Source organism: Macrotis lagotis, chromosome 4 (genome assembly GCF_037893015.1).
Source record: "Macrotis lagotis isolate mMagLag1 chromosome 4, bilby.v1.9.chrom.fasta, whole genome shotgun sequence".
NCBI classification, from domain to species: domain Eukaryota; kingdom Metazoa; phylum Chordata; class Mammalia; order Peramelemorphia; family Peramelidae; genus Macrotis; species Macrotis lagotis.
The window spans coordinates 157,846,910-157,874,893 of record NC_133661.1 but is presented as its reverse complement, the minus strand read 5'-3'; the positions used below and the strand labels follow the sequence as shown (position 1 = coordinate 157,874,893).

General features: G+C 39.5%; 1 protein-coding gene across 3 annotated transcripts in view; it reads right to left on the bottom strand.

The window, feature by feature from the left end:
- Positions 1-27,984, bottom strand: part of CORO2B (coronin 2B) — a 227,191-nt gene that overhangs the window by 173,869 nt on the left and 25,338 nt on the right. Inside the window, exon 1 of one of the 3 annotated variants that reach the window (XM_074234493.1) lies at positions 10,129-15,299. The exons of the other annotated variants lie outside the window; for them this stretch is intronic. The gene's annotated coding sequence lies outside the window, so the exon portion shown is untranslated. Of the gene's footprint in view, positions 1-10,128; positions 15,300-27,984 lie in introns of those variants that run through there. 3 annotated transcript variants of the gene reach the window in all.

The window sequence follows — 27,984 nt, the reverse complement described above, 5'->3', positions numbered from 1 at the left end:
CAGAGGCAATGTTTAATTGAAGTGTTTATGGAGAACAAGTGGTGATTACTGCCAGTGATTGAAATGAAAAGAGCTAATCATTGCTATAAATTTCCCAGCATAGTGGGAAAGGGCCTTGCTCTGGCATCTGAGACCATGTGTCCATATCCCAGTTCTACTACTACCTTGAGCAGGTCACCTCACTTCTCTGAAATTCAGTTTCTTCATCTGTAAAATTAGAGGGCTGAGTTAGATAACTTCCAAGGTTCCTTCCAGCTCTAAATCCTATGATCTCTGTAAACCCTAGAGAATGTCACATTATAATGGGAATTCCTTTTGGACTGGATTATCTGACTTCAGAGATTCCTTCTATTTCTTGAATTCTATGATTTAATGAATGAGCACAACTACACTAAGTAGATATCCTGGGAAATCTTTTATGCATACATTTCTATGTGATCCCCCAGTGAGTGTACTGATCTGCAATTGTTCTGTGTCTGTATTTCTTCCTCCCACCAGACTTTCTGTGAACTGTGACTGTGCTTGGTATCCCAAAGAGTTCATCCAAGATAAAAATAGTCATTCAGATTACAGTCCCAGGCTTCATTCTGTAAAATCATTTGGTCTAAGGTTCCTCCTCATTTCTCTAAGAGACCCCAAAATAACAGTTCCAACCAATAAATTAATCCTTCCCCTGTCACTCTGAAGGGTTTGGTATAAGCTCATAGCTTCATCTAATAAGAGCTCTAGAGCTGGAAATGACTTCAGGTGTTCATGTGTTTGGGGAGGAACTGCAGGCTTTAACTTGGTGGCCCTGCCTGAATCTGTTACAGCAGTCAATCATCTCTACTGAGCAGCAGGGGTAAACAATGACCTCCCTTTGCCAACGGGAACTAGCAGTTAAAACTCAACTGAGAAGAATTGCCACTGAATAGGTGCAATAACTCTTGAAATAAAGGAGTTAAAAAAAGACTTCCCTGACACAGGCAGTTTTTCTAATGGAGGAGGGAAGCCCAGTGCCATGAAATAATGAGTAAATAGTTCAAGGCAATATGTTTGGCACTTCTGGACCTCAAGGAAAAGAAGCAAAGCTCCAGCTTCTTCTAATCTAGCTACAGGCTTTATTAAAAGCATACAAACAACCTCTGAAACACTCCCATGCAGGAAAAACAAAACACACACATACACACAAAAACAGCATTATGGGTACCAGGAGACTCATGCCTCACCATCACCTTTCAGTCCTAGCCTTGGTCTAGTTCTGGGAAATGAAGCTGCCACAGTAACTTTAGGAAATCAGGAAATTGGTTCTATTCAAACTAGAAACCAATTCATGGTGGCCCAAGGCTGTTAAGGACTGTTTGGTTTTATACTGAGGCAGACAAAAGAAGGCTGAAGTCTTTTTTTTTTTACAAAGGCACCAATCTAGGGTGAATAGACCCCAGGCACTTGTGAATAACCCAATTTCAAGCAGGTCACAACAAAATAAATGAGGGTTAATAGAATTTCTATGTCTGCAAGGGCTGCAGACATAGTCATTTGAGCAATTTCTCTTTACCTATTCCCTCTCTTGCCTTTTGGGGAGGAGGCCTAGCACAAACATACTGCTTTAGGGGTTTACTAGCTCTTTTGAGGTAAGATAAGAAGACATGAAGGGGCTCCAATCCATCGTAGAGGGAGAATATACACCAATGACTTCATGAATCTATTTAAATGTTTAAAAGGTAGATTCAGAGAGTCTGCAAAGAGAGTAGAGTTTTCCTGAGCAACCTCATCAGAGCATATAAGGAGCTTTCCAGAGAAGAAGCAGCTGTCCAGGAGCAGCCCAGATACAGTCCTTCTATCTAGTTCCTTCTATTCAGTCATATCTGACTCTTCATGACCCCTTTTGGGGATTTTTTTTTTGGCAACAGTTTATCATTTCCTGCTCTAGTTCATTCTAAAGATGAGGAAACAGGGTTAAGTGACTTACCCATGGTCACACAGATAGAAAGTGTCTGAGCTCAGATTTGAACTCAGAAAGAAGAGTCTTCCTGACTCCATGTCCAGTGCTCTCTGCACCATCTAGCAGCTCCCTCTGCAGCACTATTTAAGATACCATAACTAACAATCCCCTATCTTTTGTTTCTTTCCCTGTCTCTGTATTAATGAAAATCCAGTCATATTGGAATGAACTATCTCCTACCTGATTCACTATTTTAACACCCCAGTTGTTCTCAAATCACATCCCAACCCCTTGTGCCTTATGGAATTCTTATTCCATGGGAAACAACCTTCCCTTCTTTCTGAGTACTTCCTTTTCTTACACATTTTCCTTCTGATGGCCCTCATTGTTACCTGGAATCCCCTTGACTACACTGCAATTCTGGCAACCACTTCCAATACTGACTGTATTTTCCTCACACCCTTAATGACACAATAGTCCTGGAGATAAGTTGGAATACTCTGACACCCATTTCCATGTCCAGACTCTTCCTTTGCCAAAACTTACACACATAACACACACATATATATATACATATACATACATAAACAAAATAATACTTAATAAATGCTTATTGATTGACTGATAAACAACCTGATAAGGGAACAAAAATGTGTTTCCTGAATTACCTAATAACATAAAAGAGTGTGGATCATTTGAAGAAGCCAATGAAGGATGGAACTTCTAGTGATTATCTTGCTGAAGATCAGCCTTGTCCTTGGGAGCCTTGAAAAAAAGCAATTGGGTCCAATTCTGTGGACATCCAGCTCAAGAGTCAACTCTAGGGACAATTAGGTGGCACAGTGGATAGAGCACCAGCCCTGGAGTCAGGAGGACCTGAGTTCAACTACAGCCTCAGACACTTAAAAAATACCTAGCTGGGAGGGTGGAGCCAAGATGGTGGCATGAAGGCAGCATTTCCCAGAAACTCCTTCCCCCCAAAACTCCAAAAGCCAACAAATTATGACACTAACCAAAATTTAGAGGGGCAGAACCCAGAGAAAGGCTGATTGATACATTTTCCCAGTCCAAGATAACTTAGAAGTTCTGCAGGAAAGGTGTGTTCCACCAAGACCGGGGTTTGGGAAAAAACCAAGGCTCAGCTCAGCGCAGCCCAGTCCAGTGATCACTGGCAACAGCTTGAAGGGACAGTGGGAGAACTCTGCTACACCAGAATGAGTATGGAGTAAGGAGCACAGGCCTCAGAACCTGCAGCAAGAATAGGGGGAAACAGCCTGCACCTCCAGAACACAGTTCACAGATGGTAAGGGGGTCAGGGGAGACAGAGGAGAAATCTCTCTGTTCTCCCTGGGACAGGACTCTGCTCTTTGCCCACACTCAGATCCAGGTTGCAGTTTGGCCTTCCATGCTAAGATAGCAGGGCCCCTCCTCACAGCTCCAGGGCAGAGGAGAGTGAAAGTGGTCATCTACATATCAAAGCAGAGACAAGAGAGCATTTGCCCTTGGAGGAATAAAGGTCCTTGGTGGGGGGTACCAAAAAAAACCCCAAAGCGGGTGTCCCAATAATACTCAAAAGCTCAGGAAGCACCCCCAAAACCAGACACAGGCTGAAGAAATGAGTAAACAGAGAAAAAAGAGGAACATCATTGAGAAATATATTGTCTATTATCCCAAGAATCCTCCTCAATCTGATGATGAGGGAAGTACAAGCTTCTGCATCTAAAGACTCCATGAAACACAGAAGTTGAACTCAGGCAGTGACAGAGCTCAAAAAAAGATTTTGAAAATCAAGTAAGGGAGATAGAAGAAAAATTGGGAAAAGAAATGAGATAGATGCAGGAAAAACATGAAAAAGAAGTCAGCAGCTTAGTCAAGGAGATCCAAAAAATGCTGAAGAACATAACATGTTAAAAACCAGCATAGGTCAAATGGATAAAACAGTTCATAAAGTTATTGAGGAGAAGAATGCTTTAAAAAGGCATAATTGGTCAGATAGAAAAAGGGATAAGAAAGCTCTCTGAGGAAAACACATCCTTCAGATGTAGAATGGAACTGAAGGAAGTTGATGACTTTATGAGAAGTCAAGACATAATACTTCAACATTAAAAGAATGAAAAATTAGAAGAAAATGTGAAACATCTCATTGAAAAACAAACAACTGATCTGGAAAACAGAATCAGGAAAGATAATTTAAAAATTATTGGGATACCTGAAAGTCATGATCAGGAAAAGAGCCTTGACTTCATTTTTAAAGAAGTCCTACAGGAAAATTGCCCTGATATCCTAGAAGCAGGGGGCAAAATAGAAATTGAGAGAATCCACCAATCTCCCCTGGAAAGAAATTCAAAAAAAAAAAGCAATACCCAAGAATATTATAGCCAAGTTCCTGAACTCCCAAGTCAAAAAGAAAAATACTACAAGTAGCCAGGACACAATTCAAATATTGTGGAGCTGCAGTCAGGCTCACACAGGACTTAGCAGCAACTACATTGGGCTTGGAATATAATATTCCAGAAGGCAAAAGAGCCTGGAATGCAACCAAGACTCAACAACCCAGCAAAACTGAACATCCTCTTCCAATGGAAAAGATGGACTTTCAATGAACCAGGGGAATTTCAAATGTTGCTGTTGAAACAACCAGAGCTGAACAGAAAATTTGACCTTCAAATACAGAACTCAAGTGAAACACAGTGAATGGAGAAGGGTAAAATATGAGGGACTCAATGATGATGAATTGCATGTATTCCTGTGTAGAAAACTGATACTGATAATACTCATATGAAACTTCTCATTTAATAGAGCAGGTAGAAGGAGTTTTTATAGATGCAGCACAGGAGAGAGCTGAATCCAAAGATATAATATATTGTAAAAATGGAGTTAATGACTAAAAGGGAAATGCACTGGGGGTAAGAGAAAGGAGAGGTGGAATAGGCTAAGATATTTTGTATAAAAGATATTTTTTTATTTTATTTTATTTTATTTTTACAATGAGCTTTTGCAATGATATGGGAGGGGGGAAGGTGAGGGGGAATGAGGGAACCTTCACTCCCATCAAAAATGGCTCAGAAAGCAAACAACATCTGCACTCAATAGGGTATAGATATCTAGAGTAAAAGGAGAGAAGTGGGAGATGTGAGTGACAGAGGAGAGGGTAGATCATAGGAGAGAACAGTCAGATATAACACATTTTCTTTTTAACTTCTTGCAAGGGTCTGGGATTGGGTGGTCTATCTGGGACCACAGGGCTGGGTGGTTGCTGGGTCTTGGGAGTGGTATGTGGGCTTGGGGCCTCTTGGTCCCAGGGCTGGTGATCAGTACACTGCACTACTCAGTCACCCTATAACACATTTTAGAAGGGGGACAGAATGAAAGGAGAGAGAAAATATAATAGATGATAGTGGGGTGGAATGGATGGAGGGAATTACAATCAGCAATGGCAACAGTGCAAAAATATGGAAGTAACTTCTACGATGGACTTATCATAAAGAATGTGATCCATCCGAGACAGAACTGATGATATCAGAACACAGACTGAAACACATTTTTTCCCCTTCCTTTACTTTATTTTTCATGAGGGTCTATATTTTTTTTGGAGGGGTGGATATTATGTTTACTCTTAAACAAGAATATTTTAGTAATGTATGAAAAAGTCACTTGTACAAAAATATTCATAGCAGCCCTGTTTGTGGTGGCAAAGAATTGGAAATTAAGTAAATGTCCTTCAATTGGGGAATGGCTTAACAAACTGTGGTATATGTATGTCATGGAACACTATTGGGTTCTATTAGAAACCAGGAGGGATGAGAATTCAGGGAAGCCCAGAAAGATTTGTGTGGACTGATGCTGAGAGAGATGAGCAGGACCAGAGGAATACTGTGCAGCCTGGCAGCAATATGGGAGTGTTAACCAACCTGGATAGACTTGCTCATTCCATTAGTGCAACAATCAGGCATGATACCTTATTTTTCTTCCTTAGGGATATGATTTCTCTCTCATCACATTCAACTTAGATCAATGTAGACCACGGAAACAATGTAAAGACTAGCAAAATGCCTTCTGTGGTGGGGGGGGAGGGAAGCAAGATTAGAGGAAAAATTGTAAAAAATTCAAAATTCAAAAATAAATAACATCAGAGCTAAATAAAAAAATAAGTAAGACACAGCCCCATTGCCTTTTGTTTGTTTGTTTGTTTTTTATGTTTTTGTAAGGCAAATGGGGTTAAGTGGCTTGCCCAAGGCCACACAGCTAGGTAATTATTAAGTGTCTGAGACCAGATTTGAACCCAGGTCCTCCTGACTCCAGGGCCAGTGCTTTATCCACTACACCACCTAGCCACCCCTCCCATTGCCTTTCAAAAAAAAAAAACCCCAAAAGAATAAATTCCAGAGGAAGGACTGAGTTCTTTAAAAGGCTCTGACTTAAGGATTTATTTCCTTTTTGCAGATTACAACAGAAGGGATAGGGGACTTCTGACTCCACACTCCAAATAGGAATGACTTCCCATGACAGAAACACACAGCAATAGAAAACATGTGTTTGCATATAGCCTGAGAAAATAATTCTAGGATAAATTACTTCTTGAAGCCTAACATTCTGTATGAAGAAGATCAAAAAGAAAGACTATGACACCTAGAACTGGGATTCTGCTGCTTAGAAGAGAACAGGCCTCAAAGCTGAGATCACAAGGCACCTGAAATTAATGTTTCCTATTGTTCCTAGTATGAGTGTTCCAGTTCTTTCTAAAAATTTCTTTAAAAAATTTTTAGGGGGCAGCTAGGTGGCACAGTGAATAGAGCACTGGCCCTGGAGTCAGGAGGACCTGCGTTCAAAACTGGCCTCAGACACACTTAATAATTGCCTTGCTGTGTGGCCTTGGACAAGTCACTTAACACCATTGCCTTAAATAATTTTTTTTAATTTTTTAAAAAATTTAACAAGTACAACAGTGACCTAGCCAAGCTGAGTTCTAAGCTGGAAGTATCAGTGAATTCAGCCAGCAGGTAAATAAATATATGCCCAATAAAAAAACAAACTCAGTGAGTTCAAGCATCATATTCAGCCAAGAAACAGGGCAGCAAAATTATGAAAAAAACTTCACTGGAGGTATAAATTGGTCCTTCACATATGTTCTCCACATGTGTGTCCCATTCCTTATATTTGATCACTTTCCTTATTGATGGGTGTATTTGTGGGAGAGTCTGCCCCAAGTTTATGTGAAAGTAATTTTATTGGTACTTTTCTCCCTACTCTGTTCCAACAAATGCTTTTGCTTTGAACTAAATGTGTCATCTGTCTGACTATTTCAGGTAATCATCACAATGGAGGCTTAGAAGGGGACCTCTCTGTGCTTCAGTTACATCTTCCATAAGATGAACAGTTTTGACAAAAGGATCATGAGAGAAGTGTGATACTGGGATAAATCTTGGGGGGTGGGGAGACGTATGATATCTGAAAACCATTAATAAGTGGTCCCAATAGAACTAAACATTCAGAAGATCATATAATCATAGAATCTCAGAGTTGGAAGGGACTCAGAAACTCTTTTCTAACATGAATAAGAGATGCAATTTTCTAAGTTGAGGTGGAGCAAACAATTGGTACAAAGTCTCAAGAATAAGTCCAGATTGGTGGACCACAAGAGGTAGGATTGGCACCAAGTATTGATGTCAAAGTCATAGGAATACTAAGGTTGAGGGAGAAAATTCTAGTCACTGGAAGATGGGGGGAAACAGAGAGACTGGGTAAGAATTCTAGTCACTGGTAGGATTAGGATAGGGGGAAGGGAATATATATGAGATAGTGACCAAGTCAGGAAATCAGGGGTGAATCCTGACTCTGCTGCTCCTGTCTATGTGATCTAATATGAGTTTTTGATGTTCGCTGAATGAAACTCCATTTCCCCATCTGTAGAATTAGGGATTTGTACTAATTGGCTATCAAGGTCTCTTCCCGTTGTGAATTCTAGGACACTATAAACTCAATTATTTCTATATAGAGCTAAGAAATCAAATCCTAGAGAAATGGCATAAATATCAGGGGTTTGGTCACTGGAAAGCCAAAACCTGGTTAGAGACCAAGGGAGTGAATAGGAAAAACAGAAAACATGATTCAGGACCCTTGCAGGTCAACTTTTTAAATCTCCTCTTTTCCCCACACTTGTCAACAGCTTCTCAGTCCTCTTTTACATAGATTATATATCAGTGTCCTTGAGAGGCTGTTAAAGACAGGAGAAGCCTCCCTGTCCAGAAGGAGGTCAAGGCCAGCCTGGGAGGCATCCTTTCACTTTTAATTAAAAATCAGACATGTTTCCTCTCCCTTCCTTTCCACTTAATATGTCTCCCTCTAGGCTATTGTCAGAGACTCAGATGAGAAGAAAGAGAATCATGTTCCTTCTGCATCAGTCCTTTCTCCATTCCTCATTTTGCCACACTTAGAGATCCATAATTTCTTTCAGCCTTCAGTCAGCTCTTTTGAGAGACTGATGGAACAAGGGTGTGGATTATCTGAATCTTTTAGTACTACTGCTATCAACCTTTTCTTTGGGATTTTCCACAGGTCAAAGGACATGAACAAACAGTACTCAAAAGAATTACAAACTCTAAGCAACAATATGAAAGACTGTTCCAATCACTTATACTAAATAAAATGAAAATTAAAACACCTCATAGCCAATAAATTGGCAAAGATGACAACAGATGGGAATAGTCAATATTGGAGAGATTGAAAGACGGGATACCAATACAGTGTTGATGGAGTTGTGAATTAGTATAAGCATTCTGAAAGTCAAGTTGAAATTAAACATGTAAAGTGGTCAAAGTGTCTCTAGGTCTCTGGCCCAGAGATTCCATTGCTATGCATTTGCCCAAAGAGGTCAATTACCAAAAGAAAAGTTCCATATTCACCAAAATATTCATAGTTGGAGTTTTTGTGCTGACACACAACAAACAGATAAGCACCTTCCCAGATCACCAGTCCTGCTCTCATAGCCAGCACCAGGGGAAGTAGCTCCTGTTGAGAAAAGGTCAACTACTCTTACCAATTGCAGATCAATTGTCACTCATGTCAGGCAAGCCACAGGGTTCCTAAAGGAGAGATGGGAGTCACTGTGTTCCAGGCAAGTCAGACTACCAGCACTATCTAGACCATCATCTTCTCTCAGATCCCAATGAGGATAGCTATCATCCTGCAAATAACCCTGGGAATATGCAGCTTAGCAACTACTCCTGCAGGGGCTACAACCTTTTAAAATTCAGAAAAGAAAGTTTTAGTTATCAAAAATCCTTGGCACAGTCAAATGGTTCAACACAAGAAACAGATGTAATGTTGTTATAAGTAGAAATGACATTAAAGAAGAGGCTTTATGATCTGCTTTGCTGCTGTACCCTAAGGATCATGGGACCTTTTCATCTAAATTGAGTTGAAATCTTCCCTATTTGTTATCCCTCCCACTAGAATGTGAGCCCTTGAGATCAGGTTCTATCTTACTTTTCTCCTTGCAATTCTAGTACTTAGCATATTGCTTTGTATGTAGTAAATATTTCTTTTCATTCATTCATTTATTCATTCATTCATTCATCAGCAGTCAGAAACTAAGAACAAGTCCTAAGGGAACTTGGTTGGGCTCACCATTCATTCATTACTCATCCATTTGAAGAATTGGAAATAAAGCAGATGCCCATCAGTTGGGACATAGTACATGTATGCAATGGACTATTAGTGTGCAGTAAGAAACAATAAGTATGATAAACACAGAAAATGGTGGAAAGATTTACATGAACTGATGCAAAGTGATAAGTAGTGGCAAGAAAATAATAAAGGCAATATCTACAATTATGCAAATGAAAAGAATCACCATGAATGTCACAAAATCACAAATAACCCCCAAAGAAATGGATGGAAATCTCCCAATTCCTTGGTCAGGTGGGGGTGGGTACCATATAGATATGGAATAGTATATGAAAATGTCAGATTTTTCAATATATTTGAAAGAGTTTCTGAATTCTTTCCTTTCTTCTTTTCTAAAAAAAATTATTTTATAAGTAAAATAGCTCTCTGTAGGGAATGAGAATGGATACAAAGGAAATCTGGGTTACATAAAACAAAAGATATAAATAATATTTTAGTAAGAAATTCCCAAATAATAAAGCAAGATTCAAGAAAAGGATATGTTAAATTAAATCTGAATTCTTCCCAGTCCCCTGTACCTTCTCTATCTCCACTCACAGTCCAGGATAGAGGAATCTCTTCACAATGATGTTCCCTGAGGTCCCAAAGGGTTGTCACTTACAACAAAGAAAGACTCAGCCACTGTCCCTGGGCTCTGCTGACAAAGATAACAAGCATTTGGGAGTGACTTACAAAAAGAACATTAGGAAGCAGTTGTGGAAAGAACACTGCTTTAGGAGCCAAAAAACCAGCTTTGAATTTTGGCTCCAATACTTGGTGTGACCTTGAACAAGTCACACTTGCTGATCTGGTATGGTTCTTCCCTTCCCCCAAAGAAAAAAAGGTTTGGGAAAAGAGGAAAATTCTTGTCAATATGAAGATTTTGCATCATCTGTAGATTTCCTTTATCCAGATTCTGTGACCAAGGAGTTACAAGCTTAGCATATGGGTAGATATGCTGTCTATAGACCCTGTCCTGGCAGTGAAAGGGTCAATTCAAGCTGAAGGTGCCTGAAGGATATCTCTCATCTTGTCTTCCCTCTGTCCTCCTCCCTAACTCAGCCCAGCTGCTGAACTGCTTGAGGGCTATAGCACCTTTGAGAGAGAACCCAGTGAACTGACAGCAGTGGTTCCTCGGTTTCCCATATTGGGCTGTGCTGACTAAGTTCATTACAATGCATTGATACCTCAGTTGCCATGGTGACCCTCCCAGGCAAACAGATCCTCCACTAATAGTTACTGAATTCACTCTGGCCCCATCAGCAGGCCTCAGAGCACAATTAAACAAGATGAATTTGTGAGCAGCTACATAATGAGACCCGGACATCCGGAAAGCATATGGTGGCCTCCCTGGGGAGGAGGAGTGGGGGAAGGGCTCAATGCTGTCATCGAGATACTACTTCAGCCTGGGCTTCCTGAGTGAGATCCTTCTTGTTTGAAAAAAAAAAAAAACTGTGTAATAATTAGGAGGGAAGGAGAAATTGAAAATGCAGACAAGTCCTTGCTGTCCTCATCTCAAGAGAACAAAACAACAGAAAAATCCCAAATCACCAGACTGAGTTACAAAGTAGAAAGGTGTAATATAATGGAAAAATAGCAAATTCTCAACTAATTTACCTCTCCCTTCTCAATGAAATATAATTTCTTGCAGTATTGTGAATTCATGTAGTACTTTGGAATTTACAAAATGCTTTCTTCTAAAAAAAAAAAACAACAACCCTGTGATGTGGGACAGACAATAGAATCAAAGATTGTATCAAATCTATTGTAGGATAAAATGAACCTTTAAAACCATCTTAATGCAGCGGCTAGGTGGTGTAGTGGACAAAGCACTGGCCTTGGAGTCAGGAGTACCTGGGTTCAAATCAGGCCTCAGATACTAAATAATTACATAGCTGTGTGGATTTGGGCAAGCCACTTAACCCTGTTTGCCTTGCAAAAACCTAAAAAAAATAAATAAATAAACCATCTTAACTCAATTTTACAGATGAGGGAACCTAAAGAAAAGAATCAACTTACCCAAGTTTACATAAATAGAAAGTAGCAGAGCTTGGATTTGTACCCAGTTCTTCTAACTCTTTCTTCCAAAGTCCTTTTTTTCTCAGATAGTTATAATTATCTTTATTCCCATTTTGCAGATGAGAGAACTGAGATACTTGCATGTGGGTGTCTTTGGCAAGTCACACAATATCTTTGTGTTTCCTGATATATTTAAAATAAGATGTTGCTTTAAATGTTCTTTGGAGATGCCTTACAGCTCTATATCTATGATCCCATGAGGCCCAGAGAAATCAAGTGACTTGATCAGGGTCAAACAGTAAGTTATTATTGCCAGAAACAGTTTTCCAATCCTAAATTTATGATTCCAAGACCATATTGTTTTTATAACATACTGCTTCTATGAGGACAAAAAAAAAAACAAAATAAGCAAATCCATGTTTATTTTAATGAGGTTAAATACAAGAAGGAAAAGAAAAACATCCAGAGTCTCTCAAGCTTAATTCTTATCCAGTTCAATCTCCTGCATTTTCTCCATCTCTATCAGAGCCAATGCCAAGTACTATGGACATATAAAGATCCACAAAATACATATTCTGCCTTTAATAGCTTACAATTTAGTAGAGGAACGAGAGAATCTAAGAGTTGGAAGGGAATTAAGAGGCCATGTACTCCAAGAGGAAGGACTAAGTGGTGCAGTGGATAGAGCACTAGCCTTATAGTCAGGAAGACCTGAGTTCAAATTTATATGTGTAACCCTAGGCAAGTCACTTAATCCCAGTTTGCCTCAGATCCTCACCTGTAAAATGGGGACAAACTGAAGAAAGAAATGGCCAGTATCTTTGCCAACTGAATCCCATGGACAACATCTATAGGGTCCCATAGAGTCGATATAACTTAACAACAAAAATACAGACACTCCTCTATAAGACCCCTGAAAAGAGATCATCTAGTTTCCAGATAAGAAGGTCCAATGATGGAAAACTACCACGTCCCAAGGCAACTCATTCTACTAGAGGGTGGCTCTGATAAGAATGACTGACACTTGCAACAGCTATGGCTTAGTGGATAGAGCACCACCTGGTAGTCAGGAGGATATGAGTTCAAATCCTACCTCAGACACTTGATACTTACTAGCTGTTTGACCTTGTGCAAGCCATTACCCCATTTAAAAAAAAAAAAGAATGATTGACACCCATTTGGAAATTCCTTTGCATGCATTATCACATTTGAACCTTCTAGGCAACTGTAAAAAACAAGTACCCCAAGTTTTATTATCCCTATTTGCAAATGAAGAAGCTAAGTCTCAGGGAAATTACATAACTTGTCTAAGGTAAAACAATTGGTATGTGTCAGAGATGGGATTTGAATGGCTATCTCTCCTGAGTTCAGGTCTAGCACACTTCCCACTCTACTCCTCTCTCTTTTCAATCTATCTAGTTGAAATCTGCCTCTGAGGTTTTCAGTCATGGCAGCTAATTCTATCTTGTAATGGCAAAGAGAATAAACATAATCTCCCTTTGATATGAGAGTTCTTAAAATATTTGAAAGCCATCTTGTCCCTCCATATCTTCTCTCCCCAACACCCCCAGTTCCTTCAATTGATCCTCCTTTGGTATGGTTTACAGTCCTCTTGCCAATCCATTGATCTTCCTCTGGGCATACTCCAATTTGTTAGGGCCCTTCCTAAAATGTGGTGCTCAGCATGAAATAGGATACTCAAGATATGGTCTGCCCATCAAAGAGCAGAGTAAGATGATCCTCCTTCTAGATGCCAGGCCGCCATTAATGAGCATTCCATTGCGTCAGTTTTTCTGGCTCCTATAAACACCATTGATTATAACACAAGGCAGTATGTTTTAAGTACCAAACAAGCAGTGTAGACAATAAGATCTCCTTCCAAGGAGAAGGAGATCACATCTGGGAACAGGTGATTAGGGAAGTTTTCAGAGCCAAGGAAACATCTGAGCCAGTCCTTGAAGAATGGGAACAGGTCTTCCAGTTAGAAAGGATAGGTGTAAGAAAAGGCAGGGAAATAGGAAGTTACAAGGTTTATTCTGAAGGCAGTAAATAGGATGATTGCATTGAACTGTAGTGCTTTAAACACAACTGGCATTAAATATCTACTCACTATATTGCAATATGGGACCCTCTAGTGCAAGGGTGAGGAACCCCCAGCCTTTGAGACATATTGGTGTGGTGTTGCCAAGGCAACCACAAGCAGTATGCGCAATTCAATAAAGAAGCTTTTTAGGGGTGAATTAATTAAATGTTTGGCTAAATATAACCCAAGAATGATGTTATAAATATCCAAATGGCCCTTGACTGAAAAAAGTTACCCACCCCTGCTATAGGGGATTTATAGGAGATAAAGTTGGAAAAGTAGGTTAAAACTAAGCTGGGAAAAATCTTGCCATAGTAGTGTTTGTTCAAAATAATATTACTAATCAACTACTCTTTTTGCAAGGTGCTATGAAAGATACAGAGAGGCATTAAAAAAAATTGACTTTGCCCTCAAGGAGTTTGCAATCTAGTACATACAGCATGTAACCTTCAAGGAGCCCATAATCTAATGAAAGAGTCCTAAACACTGTTCCATAGGCAATGGCATGTCATGTAGGTTTCCTGAGCTGGGGAATGATTTTATTATAAAATCATAAACAGGAAGAACCAAAGAGAGACTTGGCAGAAACAAACCACTCCATCCATTGTCCTCATTATATTTATCTGGGCCAGGCATGATCTTACTGCTATGATCCAAGAATGATCACAGACTCCATCTGTCTACACCTTTGGTAAATGAGACTGAGAAAGGCAAGAGACCTGGGTTGAGGCCGTGGCTTTGTCATGAGTTTGCTCCTCCAGTTCGCATTTTTCTCATCTAAAATGAGGAGATTGGACTAGATGAAGTTTAAGTTCTAGCATTCTATAGTTCTATAATTTGATGCTTGTGTTTGAAAACCTCATCAATGAATTTAGGTAGGAGATTCTTGTCCAAACAGAAATATTTTACCTGGAAAGTTCAAAACATAAACCTGTAACCATCTATAAAACACATTCTTTTAATTCTATTAGTTCATTGACTGATTCAATCATCTAGTTGTCACCTATCAGAGAGAAAGATCACGAGGACATGGACCACAGGATGGGTAAGTATGGATAAGGAAATGAGGGGAGAGAAAGACTGACCCATAAGCAGACCCCAACCCAAGAGCCTGCTTGGGTAGGTATGAAGAAATAAAGAGTATGATTTTACTGATTTCCCATATTTGCCTACAGTAGGCCTGCTGTGTTCCCTAAGAGCAAAAATGTCAAACACGGATGTAGAACCAGATTAGAATGTAACTGGTAAATATTTAGCAAAATAAAAAAATATGATAAAACATAGATTACATTACATTTTAAAACTATGTCAATATACTGCCATCAGAGGTCCTTATACATGGATTAGTGGCCCCCATTCTGTGATTTCGATACCACTTCCCTAGGGGGTCCCAAATTCCCTAACTTGTCACAGAAGGCAAACCAACTCTCCAAAGAAAATTGAATTACTGCTCCACTGGTTTGGAATGCATCTACACAGGAGATTTTGATCTTCCAGTTCACAGACCATGCATAATAGACCCTATGGTCTCATTACCTATATGCTCTTTATATTTATAGATGTTCTCTCACCTTGCCATAATTTCTCTCTCTCTCTCTCTCTCTCTCTCTCTCTCTCTCTCTCTCTCTCTCTCTCTCTCTCCCTCTCCCTCCCTCTCTCTCTCTCTCTCTCTCCCTCTCCCTCCCTCTCTCTCTCTCTCTCTCTCTCTCTCTCTCTCTCTCTCTCCCTCCCTCTCTCCCTCCCTCTCTCTCTCTCCCTCTCCCCATCTACTCCTCACTTCTTATCTTCCTCTTCCCACTCACCATTTCCTCCTCTTTCATTAGCTTCAGACTGGGTTAACAATAAACATAGAAAACAAGATAAAACAAACTTCAGTGATAGAGAGATCTTGGCCTAGAATTTTCTAAACCTGAGAGGAGGTAAAGGATAATGATATCTTACACTTTTCATTGATATTATCATTTCTGTTCTTCACAACTACTCAAAATAAAGAGAAACCAGATATGGAAACAGATAACCCAGGTACAAGTTCTGATTCTGCCTCTTATTACCTGGCTGACCTGGAGCAACTTACTAAATTACTCTGGACCTCAACTTGCTCATCTGTTGGGTTAGATGGTCTAAAAGGTTGATTCCAGTTGGAGCTGGAACCCCTCCTTATGAGGAAATGGGGGAACTGAAGCACAGAAAATGTTCAGTAACTTTCAAGAAGCTGCAGAGGTCATAAGTACTAGAAAGGGCTCCTTACACTGGACCAGGCTGTCCTCCCTCCCACTTACTCCTTCCCCACCTCCTACCCTCAACTACTATTATTTTCTTCTCAATTTATAGATTAGGAAATTAGAGCTCAGAGAAATGAAATTAGTTGCCCAAGTTTGCCCTTTTAGTATCAGATCCAGGTCTTAAACTCAGTGCTCATCTTTCCTAAGGGAAGACAAGAAAGGAAGGAAAGAAAGGAAGGTCAACTAGGTGATTAACACTTGTTCAGAAAGAGAAGAAGGTATGAAAACCATTGAAAGCAAACCAAGTTAATCCTCTTCCCTTTCTTATTCACTTCCCAGTAGTTCCTATGAAACTGAATTCATGTAGAGTTTTAGAATTATGAAGCTAGAAGGAAGTGTGCGTGGATCATAATAACTCAAATGCTGGTCTCTTGAAACCAAGTCCAATTCTCTGTTCATTGCTCCAGGCTGAGGGTTTTGCTGTGAGTCCAAACATGCTTCCAGACAGAAGGGCAAAGAGGCTGCCTCTTTACCCAACCTCAATTCCTTTTGTGAATGTAACCCTTTGTCCCTGGGCTTGCCAGTCAATGACCTTTGCCTGATGGACTAAAAATGCCTCAAGTTCCTATGGCAACCAAACAGACTTTTACCCAGAGTTCCCAGAAACAGGAGTCAAGAAAAAGAAGGCAGCAAGATCCCCTTTACTATCATCTCATCCTGCCTTAAAAAAAAAGAGAGAGCTGTCAGAGACACAGACTACATGTCTGAAAGAAGAAAAGACAGGTGGCCATTTTGGTTTCTCCTTTTAAGCCTGCCAATGGGGTAGCTCTTTCTGACACAATTACCAAATCGTCTTTGGCACAATTCATACCCCTGACACAGACTCTGAGGGTTCAACCAAGAGCCTCTAGTTGCACATCCTTTTATCAAGAGATCGAAGAGGGGCAGCTAGGTGGTGCAGTGGCTAGAGCACCGGCCCTGGAGTCAGGAGTACCTAAGTTCAAATCCAGCCTCAGACACTTAATAATTGCCTAGTTAGTGGCCTTGGGCAAGCCACTTAACCCCATAGCCTTGCCAAAAAAAAAAAAAAACTTAAAAAAAATAATTGCCTAGCTGTGTGACCTTGGGCAAGTCACTTAACTCTATTGCCTTAAATAACTGAAATTTAAAAAATAAAGAGATCAAAGCACATGAGATATCAGGATCTACTCAGTCTCATTGCTCTTGTTATATAAATAAGCAATTCAATTTATAGTGAAAGGAGAATTAGGAATCATGAAAATTGGGTGAGAGTCCCAGTTCTTGTTGTCTAGGTTACTTCCTCACTTGGGACTCCTTTTCCTTTTCAGTAAAATTAGGGGATTGGATTAGATGACCTAAGGTCTTTTCTGGGAGGGGGGTATTATGGGATCTTTGAGTCCAGCTCACTTTGCTACTGATTGCTATGTATTTGTGGATAAATCATTTTTCCTCTCAGCAAATGGGAGCAAGAAGCACAAATGCAAGTGAAAAGTATTGTTTGTCCTTCCTTTTTTCTTGAAGAAAACCATGATATCCAATAGGTACTACAATGACATGCACATGAGTTGGATTTGAGTGAGGGGGACTGTGCTAAGACACCAGCCTCACTTTCTCCTCCAGTGTTATCTGAATCTAGGGACCAGATATGTATCAGGACGATTAAAGATGGCCCTGGATAGAAGTAAGTGATTTGCCCAGGGTCATACAGCTGCCCCAACAAGTGAAAGGTACCAAATTACTGGAAAGACATAGATATTTATATATATTTCTCCTTCCCTATTAGAGAGTTCCCATGAATAGAAAAGAAGGATAGGATTTTAGTGTAAATATGTTAGCTACCTTATTCTCTTTGAAGCCTAGGACATTTTAGGTAAGAAAACACACATGTATTTGTAAATCATCTGATATTCTCTCCATTTTTTCTCTCTCTCCAATATCCCTCTCCCATTTTTTTTATTGTTTTAGGGATATGTTCCTGATCATTCACTTTGTCTTGCCCCAGAGGGAAAATATATATAATTTAAAAGATAAAAATAAATCATTTATAGTTAATACTAAAGATACAAAATTATTTCTTCCTAACAATACTATAAGCAGTACAAATATTATTACACTCATTTTAAGGATAAGAAAAGTGGGGCTCAAAGTAGTAAAGCTATTTCCCTCAAATCACACAACTATTAAGTGTTGGAGTTGGGATTCAAACTCAGGATCTCTGACTTCAAAGAAAGCTCCCTTTCCAGAGTATCTCACTGCCTTTAAGGAAGAGATTATTCCAAAGCTTCAGATCAGCAGCTCTGGAAAAGGAACAAACTAGATTAAGTGTGAATATCAATGATGTGCCCTCCACCTGGTCCTCCACCTGCCCAGCTTGCAAAGGTTTGCTGACCACCCGTTCCTATGGCAAGTCTTGGGTTTCTTTTTGCCATTTCTCCTTGACCCAAACAGACTGCTCCTCTTAACATCTCTTTGGTTCTGCTCAATTTGAAATGAATAGAGCTTCAATTCCCTGCAGGGAACAGATAAATATGCTTTTGCTCAAAATATTAATGAGGTTAAACACAAAGTTAGGTCTAAGGAGCAGGTTAGGATAAGCAATCCCTAGGGAGGGTGAGGGTGAGTATTCCAAACATGGCTCCACTTCCAAAGGAGCATGGCCCCATTTAGATGTAGCAAGATAAAAAAGGCAAGAGGAAAGCTCGTGATCTCAAGCTTCCCAAAGTCCTAGTTGGCTCAAAGCTGCTATCTCTAAAATGTGGCACTTGGGGAACTCTCTGTGCAAGAAAAAAGTTTATTTATAAGACAATAGACATTGTGCAGAAACCTGAATGACACTACTCAGAAGTTTCAGGCACTTAACAATAATAATAATTATTACTATTATTATTGTTATCATTCAGATATCTTTAGTGTTATAAGAATTAAAAAGCATTTTTCTCATTACTACCCCGGAAAAGAAGTAGAAAATGTTCCCCAATATGACAGTTACCACCGAGTACAATAACAATAGCCTGAATTTACAGGATGTCTGTCCCAAAAATCTTAGTGTTATTATCAAGACCTGAAATAAATCAAAGCCATGAATTGAGGAATAAAGTATATTTAACTGAGATAACAGGATAGCATTATCTGCCACCCTGGGGATGTTCCATAAGTACAGAGTACAGTGGATTTCTCAACTCCAAGACCCATGCAAAAACTTCTTATACTTATTGCAAGAGATAGAGTGGAGGTAGCATGAAGTTGCAAAGCCTAGTTCATGAGCCCTTGTTCATCCTTGGTAATCCAGGCAAGGAAAACCACTTCATTCTGGCTGTTTTTCCCTTCATATCACGAATCCCAACAGAAGGGTAAGGACATTAGAAGCTGAGATCCAATTTTAAGTTAGGTTCCTTTACAAGGTAAAATCTCTGGTAAAAGCTAGGGTATGGTTCAGATCAACCTAACCAAGAGTAAATATCTTAAGAGTAGGAATGTAAGGACTTACTGAAATTCTGACATTATAAGGATCATTTAAGAGAGTAACAAATAACATTTGGTATTAATAATGTTCTCTCATTATCTGTCATTGATCATTAAAGCTTAAAACTAACCTAAGACATTTGAGTCACTGTGACTTTAGGGACAAGAAGGAAGAATACAGAAGAGGATATGGATCTACCATCAGTGTGGGGAACTTCCTAGAGGAGAAACACCTTACATTGATCCAGATAAGTAACTTGTTTGTAATTCAGAGAGGTATCCAGTGCATGGAGAAGTCCAAGTGATTTGCCCATGAACACAGAGCAATTTATGAATCAAAGGCAGGATATGAACTCAGTTCTTCTAAACTCCAAGACTGGTGGCGTAAGGTCACTACCCCATGATTTCTCTAATCCTAAGGTTATAACAAAGAAAACTGACCAAGAGGAATTTAGTGACTAGGATAAACCAGCAACAGAAGTTGGGACAGAACCAGGGGTTCCACAGTTCAGTTAAATACATCACTATATTAAGGACATCTCTTCAACTGATATAGAAAGAACATAGAACTAGAAGGAACTTTAAAGGAATTTTAAAGGCCATCTAGTCCTCTCACTTCTCTCATCTGACAGATGGGGAAACTGAGGCAGAGTTAAGTGACATGCCCAGGGTCACAGAGCTAGTAGTATAAAAAGTGGGATTGGGGCGGCTAGGTGGCACAGTGGACAAAGCACAGGCCCTGGAGTCAGGAGTACCTGGGCTCAAATCCGGTCTCAGACACTTAATAATTACCTAGCTGTGTGGCCTTGGGCAAGCCACTTAACCCCATTGCCTTGCAAAAAAAGAAAAAGAAAAAGAAAAACCTAAAATAAAAGTGGGATTTGAACCCAGGTCTTTCTGCTGCTCCAAACTTTGCCCTTTGTCCACTATGCTCTGCTGCAAATTGACTTAAGTCTTTCTTTCTGGGTTCTTGAACTCCAAGGCACACCTCACTGAAGTCAACAAACAAAAAGGGAGAATGCCCACAGGAGCACCGCTGATAGCCCATTGCCAGAGCAGAGGATCTGAGGGTGATGTTCTTGTCCCAGCATCAGTAAGGGAAATACTGCCCTTCCTCAAGGGCTATTGTGACTGCCTTAGATGTAAACTGAACAATCATGTCATCTTCCTGTTAGGAAGTATGACCGATTTTCCCAGAAAAATGGTACAGTGGGCTTCAACCAGGGGCATTTTCCAGATGGGACAGCAAAGAGGGGAACTTTGGCCTCCAACCTCCAGGAAATGCAGCATTTAGCTCTCAGGGAACATTAAGTAGAGAAGTAAAGATTCTTAAGACTTTCTCTTTTCCCTTTCCAGTTTCTTCAATTGCCTAAAATACTTTCACTTGTGTGCCAAATCCTTCAGGAAGCCAGGATTTCTATCCATTCTACCCAAGTCATCTCCTGTCCCTGATCTCCAGAACTAGAAATGTTTTCTCTCCATCCTTGAATCTTCTGGGTATTTTTGTCTCTCTTTTCCTATGCATTTATATTTAGCATCATAGCTATTGGTTAAGGGTGTGATGTAAAAGCTCTGGGTTTGAAATCAGAAGATCTGAATTCAGGTGCTGATTCCCACACATATAAGTCTGTGTGTCAAGTCTGATCCCCAAAGGAGTGATAAGAAAATGATCTGAGGTGCAGCTAAGTGACTCAGTGGATACAGCAATGGTCTGGGAGTCACAAAGACCTGATTTCAAATCTGACTTCACATACTCTCTAGCTGTGTGACCACACTGATGGTAGATCCATATCCTCTTCTGTATTCTTCCTTCTTGTCCTTAAAGTCACAGTGACTCAAAAAAGAAGAAAATGCTTCTCCCTGAACTTTCTTTGTGAAAAATATGTGTGTCTGGGAAGGAGAGAGAAGGAAGCAGAATAAGAATGGAAAACATGTCATATACCATTAAACTAGGTTGATGCTGTTATCTGTTTTTTTAATTTAAAAAAAAATCATTTCAAGAAATAGAAGAGGGGGGCAGCTAGGTGGCACAGTGGATAGAGCCCTGGAGTCAGGAGTTAAATCCAACCTCAGACACTTAATAATTACTTAGCTGTGTGACTTTGGCAAGTCACTTAACCCCATTGCCTTGCAAAAAAAAAAAATTTAAAAAAAGAAATGGAGGAGGTAGAAAAGTATATTTTGCAAGTAAGGGTAATACAAAAAGTCGAAGTAGTAAAAAAAATATAAACATTAAAGTTAAAGTATATCTGTAGGGGCTCTTTCACTTACTGCTTTAGACAAATCCCTTCACCTCCTTGGGTTTTAGTTCCTCATTTGTAAAATGAGGGGATTAGACTAAATAATGTTAAAGTTTTTTCCAGATCTAAAATTATGTGATTTTGTGATTAACAAAAGCAGGGACTTCTTAATGTGATAAAAGGGACAGGGTATTGGCCTTAGAACCAGGAAGAGGGAAACTCAGACATTTACCAGATGCATGATGGTTGTCCAAGGTTTAACCCTTCTGAGCTTCAGTTTGCTCCTCTATAAAATGGGCATAATCATAGCATCAGCTTCACAGGGGTGTAACAAGGATCAAATGAAAGTATGCAAGTAAAGTGCTTTATAGACCTTGAGGTGATATATTATTATTATTATTAGTATTATTATTATTATTATTATTACAAACAGTAAATATTTGTTGAACTGAATTGAATTAACTGCTAATTAAATCATACAGCTCTCCCACCCACGCTACCAATGACAGTAGCCCTTGACAAGGATTGAAGTGAGACCTTTCAGTGTGGAATGTTAGAAGCAGAAGCAATACTAACATTTAAGCTTATAAATGACTTAATAGTTTCCATAGTATTTTCACAAGAACTTCATGACGTTGTCAGGAGTGCGATTTTCATCTTCATTTTACAGAGAAAGAAATTGAGGCCCAAGGTCACTTAGCTGTATTTCCTTATTCCTAGATCCAGAATGTTTTCCATCAAATTATTTTTCAGTAGATAGTAAGAATATTATAATGGTTATGAAATTAGGGTAAATATTGTGGAAAATGTATTCTCAAAGTCTTTCCCAGGAACCTCTTTTCAATGGAATAGTTGGGGGGGGGGGTAATGATGATGGCAAACCTCTCTTATCTAGTGCAAGCAAAAGTTCCATCCTGCCCTAAAATTAAAGTGTCTTCTCCCTCTGCCTGGATTCCAGGCACAGGAAGCCAAAGCTTTCTTGGAGCCTTTCTTTCCCTCGAGGATGTGCTCTGTAAACAGAATCAAAATCTCATCTTCCTCCATAAATATTTTAGAAAATAGAAAACAAACAGATTGCCTCTGATCTGGTGTGCATCCTGAGCTACGGGGCTCAGAGACCTTCTCTGTCCCCAAGGTACTGCAGAATTCCTCTGGCAATGGGGGGTGGGTGGAAGAAACAACAGAAGAGATAGTAATCTCTGGAAAGGAAGCTTTGATTTAGGGACCTTGGTATGTAGAGGAGTGGAAAAGGTGAAGGGAAGAGGATTGGAGGAGAGAGATGCCTTGTTTTAACCCCAAAATCTGAGCTTCCTATATGTTAAGGCAAGAAATAATAAAAGGGAGAAACCTGGAAAAACTTTTATCTCCTGATGAATAAAATAGGTAGAACCAGGAGAACAATTTCTATAATAACAATAAAAATGAAAAGCTTTGAAGGAATTGAGAATTCTGATCACTGTAAATACCATTATTCCAAAGGACCAATGATAAAGAACCCTTCTGATCTATCACCTGACAGATAAGTAGTGGATATAATGAAAAATGAGGCATTTTTTTTAGGCATGACAAATATGAAAATTCATTTTGCTTGACTATGCATATTGTTAGAAAAATTTCATTTCTTTTTATCTTTCTCAGTCAAAAAAGGAAAAGTGGGAGGAAGAGAAAATAAATTCTTGTTACCTGAAGGAAAAAAAGTTAAAAAAGAAAAATCAGTCTAGTTAATATCATTTGTTCTTACCATTTATTAGGGAATACCATTTATTCTTTGTCAACTCACAGGTTTCAACACCTTTAGGAAAGAGCTAAAAACCAAGAAGCAGTTATGGGTAGGTTTTTAATAGTTGGATCTAGAACCTAGGAAAATATATGTGGGAAGATCAGAAGTAACTGGAGGAATATCTCTTTTTAAAAATATATATCATTATGTTCTTTTGTTTTTATAATACAAGCATTTGCAGATTATCCCTACTCATTTCTAGAACAGAACTGGGTATCAGTGGACCTGAGAAAAGGTTTTCTTATGGAGGGACATGATAAAGAATAAGGCCCTTGAGGAGAGTCTAGAAACCACACAAAGAACCATTAAATCCTAGATTTAGAATCAGAAGAAAATTCAGAGATCATCTCGTTCAACTCCCTCAGACAAAGAAATCGGGGCCTAGACAGATTAAAAGATTTGTCCCAGGTGCATGGCAAAACTGGTATTTTAATCCAGGTCTCTGAATCCATACTCAGCATAATTTTCATTACACCACCTCAAGGCCTCAAGGGAAAAGGGTACACATCTGGAGACCCTGAACACAATTTACAGGGACATAGAGGATTGCACAGGAATTTGGCCTGGGAAGGAACCTATTTTCAAAATCATTGATCCAATACATTCATTTTACAGATAAAGAAAGGATTGCACAGCTTCATAGATTTAGAGCTGGAAGTGACCTTAGAATCCATTGAAGTGAATAGTCTCCTCATTTTACAGATCAGAGAACCAAGGCACTTCAAGATTAATGACTTTCCCAGGGTCACACAGCTAGTAAAGTTCTAATGTTGGATAGGATCCCAAGTATTCCTGCAGCTAAGTCCAATTTCCTAATTATTGCTTCTCTAGATCACCTAGATAAATGGTAATAGGCTAAGATCTGAACCCAAAGTCTTGATTCCAAATTCAATGTCCTCACTCTGCTATAAACAACCCAGAATTTTATAAAAGGAGACTGATACAAAATGCTGATTACTCTAAGTCTATACACACACACACACACACACACACACACACACAACTATTCTACTTAACAGCTAAATAATGATCCCTGCCAAAAGCATATTTAATCATCAAAAACAATAAGAACATAAATTTAAGTTGGAAAAATCAAAGAAGACAGAGGAATAGCTGAGTTTCTAAAATGGAGTCAGTTACATATGGGGACATTTGGGCTGCAAAGAGGTAGAGAAGAAAGGGCCAATGTGAAGTCCCCTCCCATGTTGGCATCCTCTGCCTACAGCAGATGGAGGAGCAAATGTAGGAGTCAGGTCTCCTTGGCCCTGGGGTGGAGGAGTGGGAGGGGTAGGCCTGAATTGTCTATCAGGATTTCCTTACAGAGTCTCCAAAAAAAAACTTAATGAAAGGACATGGATAGTTACTATAGAGACCAGAACTTCCAAGGCAAACTTGCAGACCCATGCAGCTACTTGTACCATAAGCTTGGACCCAGGATGTCTTCCAGCATCTGAACAGACATGGAAGAGGGAATTATGCCACACGACTCTGGATTATGCTACACAGAATCAATTATGTAGTATCAGCAGAATGTTGGCTCTGGAATCAGGAAGACCCAAGTTCAAAAGCAGTCTCAGAAATTTACTCACTGTAAGAGTCTAGACAAGTCACTTAACCTCTGTCTGCCTCAGTTTCCTCATCTGTAAAATGAGGATCATAAACACCTGCCTCCCAGGGTTGTGAGGATCAAATGAGCTATCTGTAGAGTTTTTGAATTATATAAGTGCTAGCTATTATTATTATTATTATTATTATTATTATTATTAATTACTATAAACCTCAACATTAATGGACCTTTTCCCCAAGAACAGAAACTCCTAGAGAGAAAGAGGAACACCATCTAATAGAAAAAGACTAGGGTTGAGAGTCAGGGAGTCTCAGATCTTTCACTGAGCCAAATGAATGACTGAATCTCCTGGGCCTTGGTTTTCTCATCTTTAGAATGCAGAATCAGAAGGATAAAGCTGAAGGGGCTTAGAGGATATGTAATTCAATCCCTTCATTTTACAAATAAGAAAATATTAACCCAAGTAGGAAAAATGACTTTCCTGTGGTCAGGTCAGTAATTGGTTAAGGTAGAATCTGAACTCAGGTCCCCCTTTTATCTAGGGGTTAGAATAGGTTAGAGTAGATACAAATCTTACTCATAATTGTGAGGACAATAGATATGAAAGCTCTTCTCAAAGTACCCCAAAAATATAATGGTTATTATTTTCAAAACCCCTAGATTTCTTTTTCTGCTCCTCTGATCTTAGAATGACCTAGATCATGGTGAAAGACCACTGTGCCCCAGATGGAGTCAGTTTAGAGAAGGTCAAATCATCCTTCAGTGCAGCTACCTGCAAGTAGGCCTCCGGGTCATTGTGTTCTTTCCCTCTTGCCATCTGGCTGACCCCACTGCTCAACTTGGATGACTGGGAAGCTCCCAAAGGCCAGCCAATCTGCCCCCTTAAGCTGCTTCTGCTGCCCCTTATCCAGCATGTGTCAAGGACTCCAGAAGAGGCACCCCCAGTCACTGTACTTAGCAGGCCAAATCACCCCTGAACAGATGTGGAGACTGACAAAGAAAGAGAGGAAGAGGGGAGAGGGACCAGCTGGTATCACCAAGCATCAGGACAAGAACAAACAATGGTAAGGCAGGGAGCCTGCCGTCTAACTGTTATTATTCATGGGATGGACAGTGGCTCACTCAGATGAAAGGGCATTTTCAGCATCATCTTGTGGTCAGTGAATAAGTCTTAGTGAATTTCTAGAATGTGATCAGTCTGGTGGTTGGCTATGGGAGAGACATATAATTTTAAAAACAGAGTTCTTGTCCTCATGGAACTAACATTCTAGGGAAACAAAATGTGTTTAAACAAAACTATTAGAAGTCCTATTAATTGAGAGTTATTGACTTTCAGTACTTTCATATGGGGGAGATAAATACGGGCTACAAGAGTCAGAAACACTTCATGGAAGAGGTACTACATGCTAGGCCTTGAAGGATGGATAAATAAGTTGAAGGAAGGTTTCTAGCTAAAGTAACAGTATAAGTGAGAAGGAACATGGAATGTTATTGGGACAATGAGGAGGTCAGACTACCTAGTTAGAACAAGGGATTCAATAATAATAGATGATGATGATGTTTGTCATTTCCGACAAAGACCATGATATCAGGGGAAGTGACGAGCACATAAATTGCATTTGAATAAGGGGGTGTCACAGCCTCACTTTCTCCAGTGACCAGATATGAATCGGGATGACTGGAGAGGGCCCTGGATATAAGGCAATCAGGGTTAAGTGATTTATCCAAAGTCACATAGCTAGTAAGTATCTGAGGCCAGATTTGAACTCAGGTCCTCCTGACTCCAGGGCTGGTGCTCTATCTACTGTACCATCTAACTGTCCCATTAATAACATATATATGCATGTGTGTACATGTATGTATATAAACATGTGTTTTTATATATATGTTTTCATGTGTATCTACATATATGCCTTTAAATCATACAGTCACTTTATATGTATATATCCATATGTACTATATGATATCTTTAAAGTATACAATCACATCATATGTATCTATTTGTAGTTGTGTGCATATTTATCTACTATATATTAAAATATATGTATATATAAATATAAAATAATAAGGGCACTAGATGGCATGGTAGGTAGAACACTGGCCATAAAGTCAGAAGGACCTGAGTTCAAATCCAAACTCAGACACATACGAGCTGTGTGATTTGGGCAAATCACTTAACCCTGATTATCTCACATTGGGCTGTCTCCAGTCGTCTTGATTCATATCTGGCCACTGAATCCAGATGACTCCAGAGAAGCAAATGGTTGGTTATTTTGTACAGCACCCACTCACACAAATTCAATTCACATGCTTATCATTGCATCATCTCCCTGATGCCATAGTCTTCTTCAAGAACAAAGGACAGGGATGGCTGGGTGGTGCAGTGGATAGAGCACTAGTCCTGGAGTCAGGAGTACCTGAGTTCAAATCTGGCCTCAGATACTTACTGGGTCTGTGGCCTTGGGCAAGCTACTGACCCCCATTGCCTTACAAAAACCTAAAAAAAAAAAAAAAGGACAAACATCATCATTATATGCTATAAATGTTATATGTGTGTATACATAATTTGATCTTCATTTCAATCCCCAAGGTAGTTATTTCTATCCCACTTTTAAAGATCTGTAAACTGGGACTGAGAAGTTAAATGATTTGCAGAACTTGACCAGCCCTGGTTTGCCTGGACCTGCCTAGTGTATAAGGCCAGAACTATCACACCATACAATCTTCAAATAGGAGATTGCCTTTTAGGAACTTTCATTTCTAGTGGCCATCTTATCAGTATATCTATCTTAAAGAGTTCTTAGGAGAAAAGATCAGGTTTAGGGGAAATAGTATGGCTGTAGTATGGGATTTGGAGACAGTGGAGTCCGAATCTGTTTTGTTTTGTGTTTTGCTTTGCTTTGTTTTTGTATTGTTTTTATGTAGGGATTAGAAAAAGGCAGCTTCAGAGTAGGGCAAAGGGACATGGTCAGATGACATTGGAGATCCCAGAATGAGCTTT